Consider the following 20,689-nt stretch of genomic DNA (forward strand, 5'->3'; position numbering starts at 1 on the left):
TTAAAATGTTCTCCTCTCACCTTAAAAATATGCCCCTAGTTTTGAACTCTCACACCCTAGGGAAAAGACCTTTGCTATTCACTTTATCCATGCTTCACATGATTTTATAAACCTGCTATGATCCAGTGAAAAAAGGTCCCTCACTACCCAGCCTATTTTTTAAAACTCAAACCCTCCCTTCCCAGCAACATCCTAATAAATCTTTTCTGAACCCTCTCCAATTTAATGACATGCTTCAAGAACAAACCACGACAAGCAGGCAAAACACAGCCAGAAACCCTAACCACCTTACCATATATCAAAGAAGTTTCAGAAATGACAGCCAGACTACTGAGACCCCTCGGAATCCTAGTAGCACACAAACCCACCAACACTCTCAAACAAAAACTAACAAACTTAAAAGACCCAGTACAGCTCATGGACAAAACCAATGTCATCTATAAAATTCCATGCAAAAACTGCCACAAACACTACGTAGGACAAACAGGAAGAAAGTTAACCACCAGGATACATGAACACCAGCTACCCACAAAAAGACACGACCCCCTATCCCTCATAGCCCTACACACTGATGAAAAAAAACACCATTTCGACTGGGACAACACATCTATCCTGGGACAGGCTGAGCAAAGACATGCCAGAGAATTCCTAGAGGCCTGGCACTCCAACCACAATGCCATAAACAAACACATAGATCTAGATACTATCTATCAACCGCTCAGAAAATGAACAGGAAATGACATCACCACAAACCCCAGGAACCCCATCCAGGAGAAAGTTATAAATAGAAAGCAGGAGACAACAGCTTCACTTCACTTGAGGTTGCCACTGATGATGTTACCTAGCCAGGTAATGAAACGTCTGGATATCAAACCTACAGCTCAGCGAGCAAAGCTACACCCTAAACCTCAACCTGAGCTACAAACCTTCACAAACCTTGCGAAAACATGCTTCCTATGGGAGGCTGACCAGAATTGCACACACTACTCCAGAAGAGGCCTCCCAGTTTGAGAACATGGAGAGCATAGACTAATTGGACCAAGGGGTCTGTTCTCGTGTTATATAACTGGTCCTGTACATAATGTCTCAACTCCCATACTCAAAGGTCTGTGCAATGAAGGCAAGTGTGCCAAACACCTACTTAATCACTCTGTCTACCCATGATGCAGATTTTTAAAAAATATGCATCTGAACCCTTAGGGCCCTACCATTAATTGTATAAGTCTTGTATTTGTTTGTTTTTCCAAAATGCAATATCTTACAGTTAACATGGGTATAAAAATCAAATTTTCTAGACTATTTTCTAAGGTTATTTTATGGGGTCAACTATTACATGGATACCACGTTTGAGGGGCTGAAATTCATGCTACAATCTAAAATATCATATCTTTAGCAGAAGCCCAAATGATCAATAAATGAATAAAGAAAAAAAAGTCAGTCAATTACAGTTATTCCACAATTGCTAAAGGGGAACTGAGCTCAACTGAGCTGAGCTGCACACAACGGGAGGTTGTCACCTGATGTGTCTTAAACTTTCACATCAAATTCTTCCATTTCCCTCCATTTTATTTGGTTGTTGTTTTAGTTTTTCAAACTAATATTTTAAGCCTTTATCTCTGATAAGAAAGTTATCAAACATTTGAGGTCGCATGGTGCCTTAATGGTTAGCACTGCTACCTCACAATACCAGGGATCCGGATTCAATTCCAGCCTTGAATGACTGCACATTCTCTGTGTGTCTGCGTGGGTTTCCTCTGGGTGCTCCAGTTTCCTCCCACATTCCAAATGACGTGCAGGTCAAATGAATTGGCCATGTTAAATTGCCCATAGTGCTAGGTGCATTAGTCAGTGGGAAATGAGTCTGGGTGGGTTACTCTTCAGAGGGTCAGTGTGAATTTGTTGGGCCGAAGGGCCTGTTTCCACACTGTAGGGAATCTAGTCTAATTTGCCTCTCATACAGTCTCACCAATCTCTGTAGCTGTGAGAAATTGTCAACATCTGTACTAAAATTATAGTGAAGTAAATGCATATAGTCTTACCTTACATAGGAGATGATGGTGCGATAAACTTTGTATCATACTAATTAACAGGGGGATTGAGTTTAAGAGTCGTGAGGTTTTGCTACAGCTCTACAAGTCCCTGGTGAGACCACAGTTAGAATATTGTGTCCAGTTCTGGTCACCCTACTATAAGAAAGATACAGAGGCTTTGGAGAGGGTGCAAAAAAGGTTAACCGGGATGTTACGTGGACTGGAGGGCTTGCCTTATGAAGAAAGGTTGAATAAGGTCAGACTTTTCTCAATGGAGAGAAGGAGGAAGAGAGGAGACCTGATTGAGGTGTACAAGATAATGAGTGGAATAGATGGTCAATGGCCAAAGACTTTTCTCCAGGGCAGGATTGACTAGTACGAGAAGTCATAGTTTGAAGATATTAGGAGGAAGGTATAAAGGAAACATGAGAAGTAGGTTCTTTATGCAGAGAGTTGTGAATGCATGGAATGCGTCGCCAGCTGTGGTGGTGGAAGCAGAGTCATTGGGGACATTTAAGCGACTGCTGGCCATGTACATGGATAGCAGTGAGTTGAGAGGTGCGTAGGTTAAGTTACTATATTTCACATTAAGATTAAACCTCAGCACAATATCGTAGGCCAAAGGGCCTGTTCTGTGCTGTACTTTTCTATGTTTTATGTTCTGTATACTAACTATAGCGCTTGTTTGGTCATGAACTTAAGAAATCTGTTATCTAACATTGGTGTAAATCATACATCAAAACACATAATAGCATTAACAGATTCATTTCCTCATTGTAACTTTTGTGTAGACGATAATATACTGACTCACAATCGTTGGTCTGTTATCTATCAAGAATTAGGGTGACTTTTACACAAGGTATATGGAAAATTCCAGATTGTTTTGGCCAAACAAAAGGGGCAACTTTTACATGAGATCGACTCATACTCAAGTATATATGGTATTCAAATTAATTTCCATCTGCCCAACTGGCCCAATTGTTCAAGATCTCTTTGTAATCTCAGATAATTATTACGGTTTATAAGTCTGCAAGTCCTGATGGGATTTATCTCAGAATACTGAGGGAGGCAACAGAATAAATTGCTGGAACATTGACAGGCATCTTTGAATCCAATCTGGGCACAGGTGAGGTCCCAGAGGACTGGAGGATAACCAATATTGTCCCATTGTTTAAGCAGGGATACTCCAGGTAATTCCAGGCTTGTGAACCTCACATCAGTAGCAGGGAAATTATTGGAAAAGGTTGTCAGGGACAAGATCTATATGTATTTAGAAGCAAATGGACTTAGTAGAGATAGACAGTATAGTTTTGTGAAGTTGGAAATTATACAGTGAATGGCAGATCACTTAGCAGCATTGATATGCAGAGGAATCTGGGTGTGCAGGCCCACAGATCACTATAGGTGGCAGCACAGGTAGAAAAGGTAGTAAAAAATGCCGATGGATTACTTGCCTTCATTGGAAGGGGCATTAAGTTTAAGGATAGGCAAGTTATGCTGCAGCTTTATAGAACTTTAGTTAATCCAACTTGGAATATTGCATACAGTTCTGGTCACCACACTACATGTGGATGCTTTGGAAAGGGTACAAAAAAGGTTTATCAGTATGTTGTCTGGTTTGGGGATTTTAGCTCGAAAGAAGGTTTGGATATACTGTTCTTTTTCACTGGAACACATGGTTTGAGGGGTGACCTGATTGAAGTTTATAAGCTTGTGAATGGCATGGATAGAGTGGAAAATATGAGGTATTTTTCCAGGGTGAAGGGGTCAATTATGTTCAAGATGTTCAAGATGTGGAGCTCGGAAGGGAAGTTTAGAAGAGATGTGCGAGGCAAGATTTTCACATAAAAGGGGTGGTGAGTGCCTGGAATGTGCTGCCAGAGGAGGTGGTAGAAGCAAACACAATACCAGCATTCAAGAAACACCTGGATGAATACATGAATAGGAGGGGAATAGAGGGACATGGATCCTGTAAGTGAAAACAGTTTGACTATGGAAGGGAAAGATGTGCAAGCTTCGAGGGCAGGAAGGCCTGTTCCTGAGCTGTATTGTCCTTTGTTCTATTAACTTCTTGACTGTCAACTATTTCACTAATTTTGGCATTATCCATAAACTTACAAGCCATGCCTCCTATATTCTCATCCAAATTGTTTATACAAATGACAAACAAAGTGCACCCAGTGGTCAGTTTAGCTCTGTTGACTAGATGATTGCTTTGTGAATCAATGTGATACAGATAGCATTAGTTCAATTCCTGCACTGGCTGAGGTAACCATAAAGGACTCTCCTTCTCAACCTCTCCTCTCACCCAAGGTATGGGAGCTATCAGGCTAAATCACCATCTGTCCTCTCTCTGTAATGAAAGAGCAGTTGTATGGTCTGGTAAGACTATGGCTTCACAACAACTGAGGTCAAAGAGCTCTGGTCAGAATGTTTACTCAAAGCTTGTTTGTCAGAATTCCACTCTCATCACAAAAAGACAAACTTTAAAAACTCACTCTCAAATATTTCAACCAAAGTCTACCAGGAAAGACAAGGCCTCTTTTAAGGTTATTTGGTCATTACTGTTTGTGGGAACTTGCTGCACCCAAGTTGATTGACTAAATTTCTAGAATAGTGATGCTACTTCAAAAGTATTTCATTGGCTGCACAATGCTTTGGGCTCTAATCACTCTTTTTCTTTTGCTCATCAGATCATAGTCTGCTAACCCCAAAGAGAACATTGAAGAATCTGGAAGAGGTTAAGAAGTCAAAGAGTATTAATTGATGGTTGTACTACAGAGGGTGTATGTTAATCATTCACCATCTTTAGCAGATTGCTAAGTGCAATGTCCTGTGTTTATTCTGGGGCTGGAAGGGTCCTCATCTTACTTAAAAGAAAAGCATAGTTCTATATTCTATCTTGTAAGCAGGAAAACATTTATAGTTTCAATAATTCTTTTTTGAAAGTGTTTTTGATTACAACTTCAGCTGGGTTCATGCTGCTCAGCAGCAAAATATACGCTGCCAGAACTGCTGTGCTCTTCCAGCACCACTAATCCAGAATCTGGTTTCCAGAATCTGCAGTCATTGTTTTTACCTAGCAAAATATACATAGTCCCAGCAAGCATACTCACAAAGCTTCTCAGTCATGGACCTTGGAACTCATAGTGTCAGGTGCATTAGTCAGGGGTTAGTGTAGGAAGGGTTGCTCTTCGGAGGGTCGGAATGGACTTGTTTGGATGAAGGGCCGGTTTCCATACTGTAGGGATTCTAATCATTCTAATCAACAGAGCCCTGCGGGACACTACTCACCACTGACCTCCAGGCAGAATAATTTCCATCTACAACCATTCTCTGCCTTCTGTCAGCCAACCAATTTTGAAACCAGACAGCCAAATCTCCCTGTATCCCATACCTCCTGACTTTATGAATGAGTCGACCTTGGGGTAAGTCACCTCTCAACCTTCTTCTCTCTGTTGTGGTTCTGTACGCCGAGCTGGAAGTTTTTGTTGCAAACGTTTCTTCCCCTGGCTAGGCGACATCATCAGTGCTTTGGAGCCTCCTGCGAAGCGCTTCTTTGATGTTTCTTCCGGTATTTATAGTGGTCTGTCCTTGCCGCTTCCGGTTGTCAGTTTCAGCTGTCCGCTGTAGTGGTTGGTATATTGGGTCCAGGTCGATGTGTTTGTTGATGGAGTTTGTGGATGAATGTCATGCCTCTAGGAATTCCCTGGCTGTTCTCTGTCTGGCTTGCCCTATGATAGTGGTGTTGTCCCAGTCAAATTCATGTTGCTTGTTGTCTGTGTGTGTGGCTACTAGGGATAGCTGGTCGTGTCGTTTTGTGGCTAGTTGATGTTCATGTATGCGGATTGTTAGCTGTCTTCCTGTTTGTCCTATATAGTGTTTTGTGCAGTCCTTGCATGGTATTTTGTACACTACATTAGTTTTGCTCATGTTGGGTATCGGGTCCTTCGTTCTAGTGAGTTGTTGTCTGAGCGTGGCTGTTGGTTTGTGTGCCGTTATGAGTCCTAAGGGACGCAGTAGTCTGGCTGTCAGTTCAGAAACGCTCCTGATGTATGGTAGTATGGCTAGTCCTTTGGGTTGTGGCATGTCCTCGTTCCGTGGTCTTTCTCTTAGGCATCTGTTGATGAAGTTGCGCGGGTATCCGTTTTTGGCGAATACCTTGTATAGGTGTTCCTCTTTTTCTTTTTGCAGTTCTGGTGTACTGCAGTATGTTGTGGCCCTTTTGAATAGTGTCCTGATGCAGCTTCGTTTGTGTGTGTTGGGGTGGTTACTTTCATAGTTTAGGACTTAGTCTGTGTGTGTTGCTTTCCTGTATACTCTTGTGGTGAATTCTCCGTTCGGTGTTCTCTGTACTATCACGTCTAGGAATGGGAGTTGGCTATCCTTTTCTTCTTCTCTCGTGAATCGGATTCCTGTGAGTGTGGCGTTGATGATCCGGTGTGTTTTTTCTATTTCCGTGTTTTTAATGATTACAAACGTGTCATCGACGTATCTGACCCAGAGTTTGGGTTGAATTTGTGGTAGGACCGTTTGTTCTAACCTTTGCATAACTGCCTCTGCTATGAGTCCCGAGATTGGTGATCCCATGGGTGTTCCGTTGATTTGTTCGTATATCTGGTTGTTGAATGTGAAGTGTGTAGTGAGGCACAAGTCCAGTAGTTTAAGTATGCTGTCTTTGTTGATAGGTTCCGCATCCTGTTTTCTGTTCTGTATGTCCAGTAGGTTGGCTATTGTTTCTCTGGCTAGGGTTTTGTCAATCAAAGTGAACAGTGCTGTCATGTCGAATGAGATCATGGTTTCTTCTTTGTCTATGTGTATATTTCTGATGATGTCCAAGAATTCCTGTGTTGATTGTATGGAGTGTTTGGATCCGCTGACCAGGTGTTTCAGTTTCTGTTGTAGTTCTTTGGCCAGTTTGTATGATGTTGTCCCTGGTAGTGATACTATGGGTCTGAGTGGGATGTCTGGTTTGTGTACTTTAGGTAGTCCATAGAATCTGGGGGTGTTGTTGCTTTCCGGTTTCATTCTTTGTAGGTCAGCTTTGGTTATCTGTCCGTTTTTTTGTAGATTCCTTAGTGTGTTATTTATTCTATTGGTGAGTTGTGGTGTGGGGTCAGATTCTTTTATTTGGTAGGTGTTGGTATCTGCGAGTAGTTGTTGTGCTTTTTGGATATAATCTGATTTATCTAGGATGACCGTCATTCTGCCTTTATCTGCTGGTAGTATGATTATGTTCTTATCATTTCTTAGTGCTTTCAGTGCTTCCCTCTCCTTGGTGTTGAGGTTATGTGTTTGTCTTTTCTTTATCATCATAGGTACGACAGTTTGTCTCACTGTTTGTTGTGTCTCTTCTGTCAGTCCATTGTTCCTGAGTGTGCATTCCAGTGCTGCTAGGAAGTCTGCTGTCTTGGCATCCCTGTGGTTGTAGTTGAGTCCCTTGGCCAGTATTGTTCTTTCCATGTCTGTGAGCTGTTTGTGGGAGAGGTTTTTAACCCAGGTGTGTGTTGTAGTGTCCTCTTTGTTGTGTGTTAGTTTGGCCATTTTTTCTTTTAGTGCTGTTTTTTTGCGGTGTGTTGTCCTGTTCTGTCCTATAGTGACAGCCTGTTCTATGGCCCGGGTTCATTCACGATTAGTGGTTTTTGAAATTAACGACTTTTGGCGCGCAATTTCTTGTTTGTATTTGTGGAGTCGGTTGTGAGCATCTGTGATCATTACCTGGGTCATCCTGAATCCGTTCTGCTTGGCTGTTTCCCTGGCTTGTGGATTGTTGACTGGTGGTCTGTACCTGACACATTGTGGAAGAATTCGATTCTTTCGGCATTCGTGTAGGAACCGGAGTTGTTCGTATGTGGCGCTTAGGCGGTTAGCGCAGGATTCCCACTTCCTGGCTTGTCTCAGCATCTCACGCCCGTAAGTGTTCAAAGTTTGTGCGAAGATTTGTAGCTTGGGTGCTCGTTGTTGTGGTTCTGTTCGCCGAGCTGGAAGTTTTTGTTGCAAACGTTTCGTCCCCTGGCTAGGCGACATCATCAGTGCTTTGGAGCCTCCTGCGAAGCGCTTCTTTGATGTTTCTTCCTGTATTTATAGTGGTCTGACCTTGCCGCTTCCAGTTGTCAGTTTCAGCTGTCCGCTGTAGTGGTTAGTATATTGGGTCCAGGTCGATGTGTTTGTTGATGGAGTTTGTGGATGAATGCCATGCCTCTAGGAATTCCCTTCTCTCTTACGAAAACAGCCTCAAGTCCCTCAGGCTTTCTTCATAAGATCTTCCCTCCATACCAGTCAACATCCTAATAAATCTCCTCTGAAGCATTTCCAAAGCTTCCACATCCTTCCTATAATGCGGTGACCAGAACTGTACGCAATACTCCAAGTGCAGCTGCACCAGAGTGTTTTACAGCTGCAGCATGACCGTGTGGCTTCGAAAGTCAATCCCTCTCCCAATAAAAGCCAACACATTATATGTCTTCTAAACAACCCTCTCAACCTGGGTGGCAACTTTCAGGGATCAATCTGCTCATCTACATGACCAAGAATCTTACCATTAGCTCTTTATTCCTATTGCTACTTCCAAAGTGAATCGCCTCATACTTTCCTGCATTAAACTCCATTTGCCACCTCTCAGCCCAGCTCTGCAGCTTATCTATGTCCCTCTGTAATCTGCAATATCCAATTATTTGATGACCAGAAAATGATCAGGAAAAGTTTCTCTTTAAGAACATTTGTCACAACTAAAATGCTAATGAAGTACTACAAAATATCAGACGCTCACCAGGCCTTCCACATTCATTATGTTTATACTATAACTGGAGATGAGTTTAGATTAGATTGGATTTCCTACAGAGTGGAAACAGGCCCTTTGTCCCCACAAGTCCACACTGAAGAGTAACCCACCCACCCCTCTGACTAATGACCTAACACTACGGGCAATTTAGCAAGGCCAATTCACCTGGCCTACACATCTTTGGACTGTAGGAGGAAACCGCAGCACTCGGAGGAAACCCACGCAGACACTATGAGAATGTGCAAACTCCACATAGGTGGTCACCCAAGGTGGAATTGAACCTGAGTCCCTGATGCTGTGAGGCAACAGTGAGACAGATATTATTCCTAAATCAAGAAAATTGGTATTTGAATGAAAAATTATAAAAGCCAGAGTTTCACAGTACTGCAGATTTTCTGTATTCAGCAGACTTGTCTAAATGGCTGGTCGATGTTTGAGTGCACATATGCGTGAATGGGTAGCCCTTGGCTATTCCATCAACACTACCTCAAACTATGAGAATCATCTCGCAATTATAATCTCAACAAGGATAAGAGATGGCTCATTGTGAGTACCTTACTCAAGATGCTGGAACAAAAGCTGAAAATGGTTGTTTTAGATATAAAAGGAGAGATTTGACCCCGAGTGGGCTTTTTTTTAGTCCCTCGTAGCCTTCCATTTCATTGCATCTTTCTGATATTCTTGTTACAGTAATATCTTAGAGTCACAGAGATGCACAGCCCAGAAACAGACCCTTCATCCAACTCATCCATGCCGATTAGATATTCTAACCTAATCTAGTCCAATTTGCCAGTACTTGGCTCATTTCTCTCTAAACTGAAAATGTGTTGCTGGAAAAGCACAGCAGGTCAGGCAGCATCCAAGGAGCAGGAGAGTCGGCGTTTCGGGCATGAGCCCTTCTTCAGGAATGAGGAAAGTGTGTCCAGCAGGCTAAGATAAAAGGTAGGGATGAGGGACTTGAGGGAGGGGCATTGGAAATGCGATAGTTGGAAGGAGGTTAAGGTGAGGGTGATAGGCCGGAGTGGGGGTGGGGGCGGAAAGGTCAGGAAGAAGATTGCAGGTTAGGAGGGCGGTGCTGAGTTCGAGGGATTAGACTGAGTCAAGGTGGGGGGAGGGAAAATGAGGAAACTGGAGAAATCTGAGTTCATCCCTTGTGGTTGGAGGGTTCCTAGATGGAAGTTGAGGCGCTCTTCCTCCAGCCGTCGTGTTGCTATGGTCTGGTGATGGAGGAGTCCAAGGACCTGCATGTCCTTGGTGGAGTGGGAAGGGGAGTTGAAGTTTTGAGCCACGGGGTGGTTGGGTGGTTGGTCCGGGTGTCCCAGAGGTGTTCTCTGAAACGTTCCGCAAGTAGGCGGCTTGTCTCCCCAATATAGAAGAGGCCACATCGGGTGCAGCGGATGCAGTATGTGATGTGTGTGGAGGTGCACGTGAATTTGTGGTGGATATGGAAGGATCCTTTGGGGCCTTGGAGGGAAGTAAAGGGGCAAGTGTGGGCCAAATTTTGCATTTCTTGCAGTTGCGGAAGAGCGCCTCATTTTCCGCCACACGACGCCTGGAGGAAGAGCGCCTCATCTTCTGTCATTGCCAGACCATAGCAACACGACAGCTGCTCCTTGGATGCTGCCTGACCTGCTGTGCTTTTCCAGCAACACATTTTCAGCTCTGATCTCCAGCATCTGCAGTCCTCACTTTCTCCTAGAAGAATCATTTCTCTCTAAACCCCTCCTTTCTTGTACCCATTCAGATGTCCTTTAAATGTTGCAATTGTACCAGCTTCCACCATTTCCTCTGGCAGCTCGTTCCATACATGCACCACTCTGTGTTAAAAAGTTGCCCGATGGACCTTTTTATGTCTTTCCCCTCTCATCCTAAACCTATGCCCTCCAATTCTGGACTCCACCACCAGGGAAAAGACCTTGTTCATTTATCCTATCCATGCCCCTCATGATTTTAAAAATCTCCATGAGGCCACTCCTCAGCCTTTGACACTGCTGGGAAAACAGCCTCAGCCTATTCAGCCTCTCCCTATCGCTCAAATCCCCCAAACCTGGCAATATCTTTGTAAATCTTTTCTGAACCCTTTCAAGTTTCACAAGATCCTTCAGATGTCAAATAGTCAAGTAGGGAGGAACAAAGAGAGAACAATGTAGGACTGATAAATTATACTGCATTTACTTCAATGCAAGAGGCCTAACAGGGAAGGCAGATGAACTCAGGTTATGATTACGAACATGGGACTGGTGTATCATAACAATTACAGAAACATGGCTTAGGGATGGACAGGACTGGCAGCTTAATTGTCCAAGACAGAAAGGTTACATGAAGGATTAAAAGGGGGGCAAGGAAGCAGGGGAAATCACACTTTGATAAGGGATAGCATTACTGCTGTACTTAGGGAAGATATCTTGGAAATACATTCTGGGAAGTTATTTGTGTGAAACTGAGAAATAAGAAATGGATGATCGCCTTATCGGGATTATATTATAGACCTCCTAATAGTCAGCTGGAAATCAAGAAACAGATTTGTAAGGAGATTTCAGTTATCTATAAGAATCATCGGGTGCTTATGGTAGGGGACTTTAACCTTCCAAACATAGACTGGGACTGCCATTGTGTTAAGTTTCAGATGGAGACAAATTTGTTCAGTGCGTACAAGAAAGTTTTCTGATTCAGTAGGTGGATGTACCTACTAGAGAAGGTGCAAAACCTGTCCTACTCTTGGGAAATAAGGCAGGGCTGGTGATTGAAGTGTCAGTGGGGGAGCACTTTGGAGCCAGTGACCATAATTCTCTGAGTTTTAAAATAGTGATAGAAAAAGATAGACCAGGTCTGCCTTGTTCTCTGTTTCATTTCTGCGTGCCCTGACTCTTTGACTTGTTCCTTTTCCCACATGTACTAGTCTCAGATTGATCTCTTTCCTCACTATTTCCCTGAGTGATCTCTTTTCTCACTAATTCCCTAGGTCCCATCATGCCCCCACCCCACCCCACCCCCACCTTACTATTTTAAAACCTTCTAAGCAGCTCTAGCAAATCTCCCTGACAGTATATTAGTCACGTTCCAATTCAGATGCAATCCATCCTTCTTGTACAGGTCACTTCTACTCCAGAAGAGATTCCAATGATCCAAAAATGTGAACACTTCTCCCATGCACCAGCTTCTCAACTACACATTCATTTGCTCTATACTTCTATTCCTACCCTCATTAGCTCAAGGCACCAGGAGTGATCCAGATATTACTATCCTTGAGGATCTCCTTTTTAAATACCTGCCTAACTTTCTACATTCTCACTTCAGAATCTCATCCTTTTCCCTTCCTATGTCGTTGGTTTCAATGTATACAATGATCTCCTGCTGGGCCCTCTCCCCCTTTGAGAACATTCTACAACCTCTCTGAGATATCCTTGATCCTGGCACCAGGGAGGCAACACACCATTTTGAGGTTTTGCTGCTGGCTGCAGAAACATCTGTTTGTGCCTCTGACTAGAGAGTCCCCTAACACAATCGATCACTTGGAACCTAACATATCCCTCATTACATTAGAACCTGTCTCAATACTGCTCATGCTACGTTCCCATGAGAGTCCTTCACCGCCTACATTTTTTAAAGCAGCTTACTTGTTTGAGATGGGGATAGCTACAGAAGACTCCTTTCTCCCTTTATTTAACTGCCATCCATCACACCACCTATCTCTTGTAAATTCCTTCTTGCCTTGAACTGCCACTCCAACTGATCCATATGATTTGATAGGATTTGCAACCGACGACACTTCCTGCAGACATAATCATCAGTAATATGGAAGCTCTCCCTAAGCTTCCAAATATGACAGGAAGAGCATAACACTCTACTAAAGTCCATCTTTGCTCCTTCACAATCTGCAGACCCAGAAACTTGCACTGTCTTTTTGTTCTAAATAACAGTGCTCCAGGCTAACTGAGTAACTTATGGTTTATATTTTTAAAATTTAATCAAGAGACAGATCTCAGTAAAATATACAATCAAGAAATAAACCACTCTACTCACTACTATTGACCAACAGTGGGATTATACTTAAAAACACTGGGGTTATTGAGAGGGGTTACAGGGAGGAAGTCACATCTCAGGTGCATTAAAGAGGTAGTTGGTTTACCATCATGGGACAGAAAGAGAACTGGCAGGCAATGCAGGGAACCCCTGTGGCAGTTTCCTTCAATAACAAGTATACTGTTTTGGACACTGCTGGGGGGGATGACTTACCAGGGATAAGCCATGGGTACAGGTCTCTGGCACAGCATCTATCCTTGTTGCTCAGAAGTGAAGGGGGAAGAGGAGTAGAGCTTTAGTCATTGGGGACTCCCTAGTTAAGGGGACAGAAAGAATGTCCTGTGGGAACAAGATAGATTCACGGTTGGTGTGTTGCCTCCCTGGTGCCAGGGTTCGTGATGTCTCGGATCATATTTTCAGGATCCTTGAGGGGGAGTGGGAGCAGCACCAAGTCATGACATAGGTAGGAAAAGGGATAGGGATCTAAGGTAGAAATTCAGGGAGCTAGGGTGGAAGCTTGGAGCTAGGACAAGCAGCATTGTATCTCTGGTTTGTTGCACTTGCCATGTGCTAGTGAGGCAAGGAGTTGAACATATGGCTACAAGGATGGTACAGGAGGGAGAGTTTCAGATACCTGGATAATTGGGGCTCATTCTGGGATGGGTGGAATCTCCATAAAACAGGATGGTCTACACTTTTTTCAAAGGGATACTAATATCCTGGGAGGGAAATTTGCTAATGCTCTTCAGAAGGGTTTAAACTAATTCAGCAGGAGGATGGGAGCCTAAATTGTAGTTCCAGTGGACAGGAGGTTGAGAGTGGTGAGGTCAGAATAAGAGTTTCAAGGTCACAAGAGTTTACCGGCAAACTGGAAAGTGGTTTGAAGTGTGTCTACTTTAACACCAAGAGCGTCTGGAATAAGGTGAGTGAAATTACAGCATGGGCTGGTACCTGGGACCTTAATGTTGTGGCTATTTTGGAGACATGGGTAGAGGCTGTTGCAGGTTTTGGGATTTAGATGTTTCTATAGGAACAAAGAAAATGGTAAAAGGGGGGAGGTGTGGCATTGTTAGTCAAGGACAGTATTACGATGGCAGAAAGGATGTTTGAAGATTCATCTACTGAAGTATTATAGGCTGAGGTTAGAAACAGGAAAGGAGAGGGTACTCTGTTGGGAGTTTTCTATAGGCCTCCAGATAGATTCAGGGATGTAAAGGAAAGAATTGCAAAGATGATTCTGGATAGGTGCTAGGGTAACAGGGTAGTTGTTATGGGGGACGTTAACTTTCCAAATATTGACTGGAAATACTATAGTTGGAGTACTTTAGATGGGTCAGATTTTGTCCACAGTGTGCACAATGTTTTGCTGACACAGTATGTAGACAAGCCAACAAGGGGCGTGGCCACATTGGATTTGGTACTGGGTAATGAACTCAGCCAGGTGATAGATTTGGAGGTAGCTAAGGACTTTAGTGATAGTGACCACAATTTGATTATGTTCACTTTACTGATAGAAAGGGATAGATATATAATGCAGGGCAAGAGCTATTGTTGGGGGAAAGGCAATTATGATACAATGAGGCAAAATTTAGGATGCATAGGATGGGAAAGGAAACTGCAGGGGATGGGTACTATTGAAACACAGACCCTATTCAAGGAACAGTTACTGTATGTCCTTGATAAGTATGTACCATCAGGCAGGGAGGAAGTAGTTGAGCGAGGGAGCCATGATTTATGAAAGAAGTTGAATCTCTTGTCAAGAGGAAGAAGAAGACTTATACTAGGTCAGATGCAAAGGCATAGTTAGGGCGGTTGAGAGTTACAAGTTAGCCAGGAAATACCTAAAGAGAGAGCTAAGAAGGCCCAGAAGGGAACATGAGAATTCATTGGCAGGGAGGATCTAGGAGAACCCAAAAGTTTTCTATAGGTATTTCAGGAATAAAAGAATGACTAGAAAAGATTAGGATCAATCAAGGATAGTAGTGAAAAGTTGTGCGTGCAGTCAGAGGAGATAGAGGAAGCGTTAAATGAATATTTTTTGTCAGTATTCACACTGGAAAAAGACAATGTTATTGACGAAAAGGTTATAAGAGATAGAATTTATAATTATCTAGAATGGAATAAGTTGATTATGGACAGTCAACGCGGTTTTGTGAAGGATAGGTTGCACCTCACTAACTTTATTGAGTTCTTTGAGATGGTGACCAAACAGGTGGGTGAGGGTAAAGCTGTTGATGTGGTGTATATGGATTTCAGAAAGGCATTTGATAAAGTTGCCCATGGTAGGCTACTGCACAAAGTACGGAGGCATGGGGTTGAGGGTGATTTAGTGGTTTGGATCAGAAATTAGCAAGCTGAAAGAAGACAGAGAATGATGGTCAATGGGAAATGTTCATCTTGAAGTTCAGTTACTAGTGGTGTATTGCAAGGATCTATTTTGGGTTCACTGCTGTTTGTCATTTTTATAAGAGGGCATAGAAGGATGGGTTAGTAAATTTGCAACTAACAATAAGGTCGGTACAGTTGTGGAAAGTGTAGAAGGATGTTGTACATTACAGAGGGACATAGATAAGCTGCAGAGCTGGGCTGAAAGGTGGCAAATACAGTTTACTGCAGAAAAGGGTGAGGTGCTTGGAAGGAGCAACAGGAATAAACATAACTGAGCTAATGGTAAGATTCTTGGAAGTGTAGATGAGTAGAGTGATCTTGGTGTTCAGGTACATAGATCCCTGAAAGTTGCCACCCAGTTTGATAGGAGAAAGTGAGGACTGCAAATGCTGGAGATCAGAGCTGAGAATGTGTTGCTGGAAAAGCGCAGCAGAACAGGCAGCATCCAAGGAGCAGGAGAGTCGATGTTTCGGGCACGAGTCCTTCTTCAGGAATGAGGAAAGTGTGTCCAGCAGGCTAAGATAAAAAGTAGGGAGCTCCTCCCTACCTTTTATCTTACCCTGCTGGACGCACTTTCCTCATTCCTGAAGAAGGACTCGTGCCCGAAACATCGACTCTCCTGCTCCTTGGATGCTGCCTGACCTGCTGCGCTTTTCCAGCAACACATTTTCAACTCAGTTTGTTAGGGTCATTAAGAAGTCATACGGTGTGTTGGCTTTTATTGGGAGAGGGATTGAGTTTCGGAGTCATGCTGCAGCTGTATAAAACTCTGGTGTGGCTGCACTTGGTGTATTACATACAGTTTTGATCACTGTATTAAGGGAAGGATGTGGACACTTTGGAAAAGGGTTCAGAGAAGATATACTAGGATGTTGCCTGGTATGGAAGGAAAGTCTTATGAGGAAAGGCTGAGGGACTTGAGGCTGTTTTCGTAAGAGAGAAGAAAGTTGAGAGGTGACTTAATTGAGACAAAGATAATCAGAGGGTTAGATCGGGTGGACAGTGAGAGCCTTTTTTCTCAGATGGTGATGGCTAGCATGAGGGGACATAGCTTTAAATTAAGGATGATAGATATAGGACAGATGTCAGAGGTAGTATCTTTACTCAGAGTAGTAGGGGCGTGGAATGCACTCCCTGCAACAATAGTTGACTTGCTAACTTTACATGTTTTTAAATGGCCATTAGATAAACATATGGATGAAAATCGAATACTGTAGAACAGATGGGCTTCAGGTTGGTTCCACAGGTCAGTGCAATATCGTGGGCCAAAGGACCTGTACTGTGCTGTAATGTTCTATGATCTATGACTAATGACTGTAATGCTAGGTAAGATATTTGGGCAAATTTCATCTTTTTGATAATTGGAAAAGCTGATCAATGATGATTTAATTGACATTTTAAAATAACTAGAATTATGGTTTGAGATTAATTATTTTTCAAACTAAAATGACAATTACTGTATCATGAGATAGCAATTGACTTCAACAGACCTAATTTCAAAGGAATGGTGATTTTTTTTCAAATCCATTCTCAGGATGTGGGTATCATTGGTAAAGTTACGCACTTACCTGTTCCTGTGCTGTGAGCTCTCCCACGCAGGTTGCTCGAAGGTCAGCTGTAAATTTTGCTGTTTGTTGGTTTTTCCTCAATACACTCTGATGTCTAGAGATACATGAACTCAAAAAGCAATGGTAGCAACTGTGCAGGTTCATTCCTGTTTCAGTTAGCTGTGTAAGCTTCTTTCTCTCACTCCTTCACTGAACTGTGATCACTACCTTTTGTCTGTCTTCTTCCTTTTAAAAGTGCTGTTGTTTTGATTTTTTTCCCCAAAGTTCCAAAACAGCATATAAAACAGTAACTGCTGCTCCTGGAATTTGAGGAAATCACTTCCAACACCTGAAATACCTGAAAAAAGGAGCACCTCTTACAGCCACAATTCTTTTCCTGTCCTTCATCTCGGTCAGCAGATGTGATTCGTGGTTTATGATTGTGTGAAGTGAACCGACCAATTGATGCTCACTGCCTTGCAGCTTGGTTTAAAGTATAGCAGGAACCTGATGTTAATTCCAAAGGCCTGGGTTGTTTGGTTTGTGTCACAGAGGATGCATTTGATGCATATCATGCTTAATGTACTTACTTACTGCAGAGATAGTGTTCATTGATTCTATAGATAAAGCTCCAAGGACAACTATGATCACACTGTGCCTTCATTAATCATGTGTTAGCACTCCACAAAGAAGATTGGACCCTGTACAGTGCAGACCCTGCTTCTCCTTATCCTTAACATTGTTACATTGTACTGTACCCACAAGCATCATTTAAGTGGTGGAGTCTGGTACAGTTGCAACATTTACGAGGCATCTGGATGGGTATATGAATAGGAAGAGTTTGGATGGATATGGGCTGGGTGCTGGCAGGTGGGACTAGATTGGGTCAGATATCTGGTCGGCATGGACAGGTTGGACCAAAGGTTCTGTTTCTGTACTGTACATCTCTATAACAGTTACTAGGAAAGCTGAGCTGACCCTGGGTGTAGGCTAGATGACCATTATTTCATGATGACATGAAGACATGATGGGTTGAATGCATACTGGGCTTTTTTGAGGGGAGAGGGTGTGGAAATGAGAAGAGTTGCGGGGGTGGTGGTGAAGGGTTTGGACATTAAGTAGTGGAGGGGTCAGAATAAACACTGCAAGAGGAAAACGAATATTGTACTGACGGGGGCTGAGCATTGAAGGAGGTGCTGGATGCTGATTTATTTAAAATTCCATTGCTTTTAGACCTGCCTGATTAGCTCCAAGTAAATGACAGGGAGATTATTGTTGTTTATTAATCCACAAGGCTAGATAATGTTCTGGGGATCCAGATTCAAATCCTGCTATGGCAGATGGTGGAATTTAAATTCAATAAAAAAATCTAGAATTAAGAACCTACTGATAACCACAAATCTATGTTTGGAAAGAAAACCCCATCTGGTTCACAAATGTTCTTTAAGGAAAGAATCTGCCATTTTTACCTGTTATGGCCTACATGTGACTCCAGACCCACAGTAATATGTTGGCGCTTAACAATTAGCAATAAACAATAAATGCTGGCCTAGGCAGCAACACCCTCATTCCCATGAATGAGTAAAATAAAACGGTGTGCAAGGCAGCTACAGAGCAACCTGTCCAAGGCTCAATGGTTCTGTCCATCTTATCCCATTGTCATTCTAGTCATGGATGAAATCAAGCAGGATAAAATGTACAATGGGATGTTTAAATTTCCTGATTTATTGCAATTGTGTAAATGTTGGTCTTAACACACATCAGCAATGTGTGAATTGGAGATCTCCCCTAGAGTGGAGGTTTTGGGCCATTAGTGGCAAGATAACAGCAGAGTAAGATACTCCAGCAGAAGTTCCTCTGCTCCACCACTTCTTTTTCTTTCCTTGTTTCCCTTGTTTCCTCCCGTCTTTTCTGCCTTTGTTTTCAAAAAATGACTTGGACTTAGCTAGAAGGAAATGGAGGAGTGGGTGAGCCCTGGAGGCTAATCCTAGAACAGAGGTCAGCGCAGGGAAGCAGTTCCGAAGAAGACTTACCATGGAGCAGTTGAGAGTCAGTGAAAAGTGGACTGGAGGCTTGGAGTGGAGTAGGGATGGTTGTTGGGCTGGGGTCTGGCATGGGCAGTCAGATCATGCACGGAAGCTCCTGCCCTGAGCTACTGCAATATAATGTTTATGTATAATTTATTTGTCTGACTGCAATGTCTATCCTTTTAACTATTTCTTATTTCTAACTTATTCTATGAATCACTGTAAAGTAATGCAAACACTTCTTTTTTATTCCTGTTTTTGTAGCTATGATTTGAACGTAGATACTTAAGATGGTGCCACAAGAGAAGACATTGTAAAACTTTTCACTGTACACCAGCAGTCAACACTTGAGTACATGTGACAAAGGATAGTCTAATTGAGACACCACTAAATATGTTCTGTTTTTAACTTAGATAATATTTACAGTGCCTCACCTTAAAGTTTTGTGCAGCAGGTGTAACTGTTATACAGTAAAACACCAAAACATAGCACTGTAGCTTTTCTAAATAATTAGGTTTGCATTTGAAGTATTCCAATTGTTACACTTCCCAAGAGATTGCCTCTGCACTATATCATCTTAATCTTGTTTGGCAAGATGTTATTAACTCAGGTCTGAAAGCCCTGAACAACACAGAAATCACTGAAATAAAACAAAGGGAATAGGGTCAATTGCTCAAACATATAGGAATATCAAAATGGAAACATTGTGTTAAGAGGACTGTAATAGGACTGTAAACAAGACAGAAAAAGCACTATCTATGATTTTTCTAAATTATTTCATACCACCTTGTTGCAGATTATGATAAATTTATATTTTTATAAAATCATTTAAACAGGACCAGGCTGAATATATCATGTCATTAACACGTTGTTATGTATCTGTACAGGGTTCAACAAATCCTTCAGGAAAAGCATTAATTAGCATAACTTACATCTGAATGTAAATGGATTGTGTGGGTGCATCACAAACTATTGCTGTAGAAACACAAAGGATTTGAGTAAATACATTCAGTGAATAAGCTTTACAAAAAAAAAGCAGCTTTTTAAATGCGACAAGAGTTGCATTATTGATGTCTTCCAACAATGGTGGATTTTATCTTTTTCTCATTGCTTCAATTCTTAATGGCTGGATTACATAATCTTTCAAAGTCATTTGTCAGCATAGTTTTGCAACCACTGACATGGAGAGCAACTGCCATTTATCCATTTAGTTTCATTGTTAGTAATTTTGTCTATTGATCCTGTTTAAGACCAGGATTAATGGAGGAAAAGCAGTAAGCAACTCCAATCATTTATGATTTGGAGATGCCGGTGTTGGACTGGAGTGTACAAAGTTAAAAATCCTCGCTTCAAGAAATGATCAAGACAAAAGATGGAAAATTATAGGTCAATTAGCCTAACCTCATTTGTTGGTAAAAATCTAGAATCCATCGTCAAGGATGAGATTTCTAAATTCTTGGAAGTGCAGGGTTGGATTAGAACAAAGCTGAAAATGTGTTGCTGGAAAAGCGCAGCAGGTCAGGCAGCATCCAAGGAACAGGAGATTCGACGTTTTGGGCATAAGCCCTTCTTCAGGAATCAGATTTTCCAGCAACACATTTTCAGCTCTGATCTCCAGCATCTGCAGACCTCACTTTCTCCTCTTGGATTAGAACAAGTCAGCATGGATTTAGTAAGGGGAGGTTGTGCCTGACAAACCTGTTAGAATTCCTTGAAGAGGTAACAAGTACTTAGACCAGGGAAAACCAGTGGATGTTATCTACCTAGACTTCCAAAATGCCTTTGAAAAGATGCCTCATGGGAGGCTGCTGAGTAATGTGATGGCCCATCGTGTTTGAGGTGAGCTACTGGCATGGATTGAGGATTGTCTGTCTGACAGAAGGCAGAGGGTTG

Source organism: Hemiscyllium ocellatum, chromosome 16 (assembly GCF_020745735.1).
Source record: "Hemiscyllium ocellatum isolate sHemOce1 chromosome 16, sHemOce1.pat.X.cur, whole genome shotgun sequence".
Lineage (NCBI taxonomy): Eukaryota > Metazoa > Chordata > Chondrichthyes > Orectolobiformes > Hemiscylliidae > Hemiscyllium > Hemiscyllium ocellatum.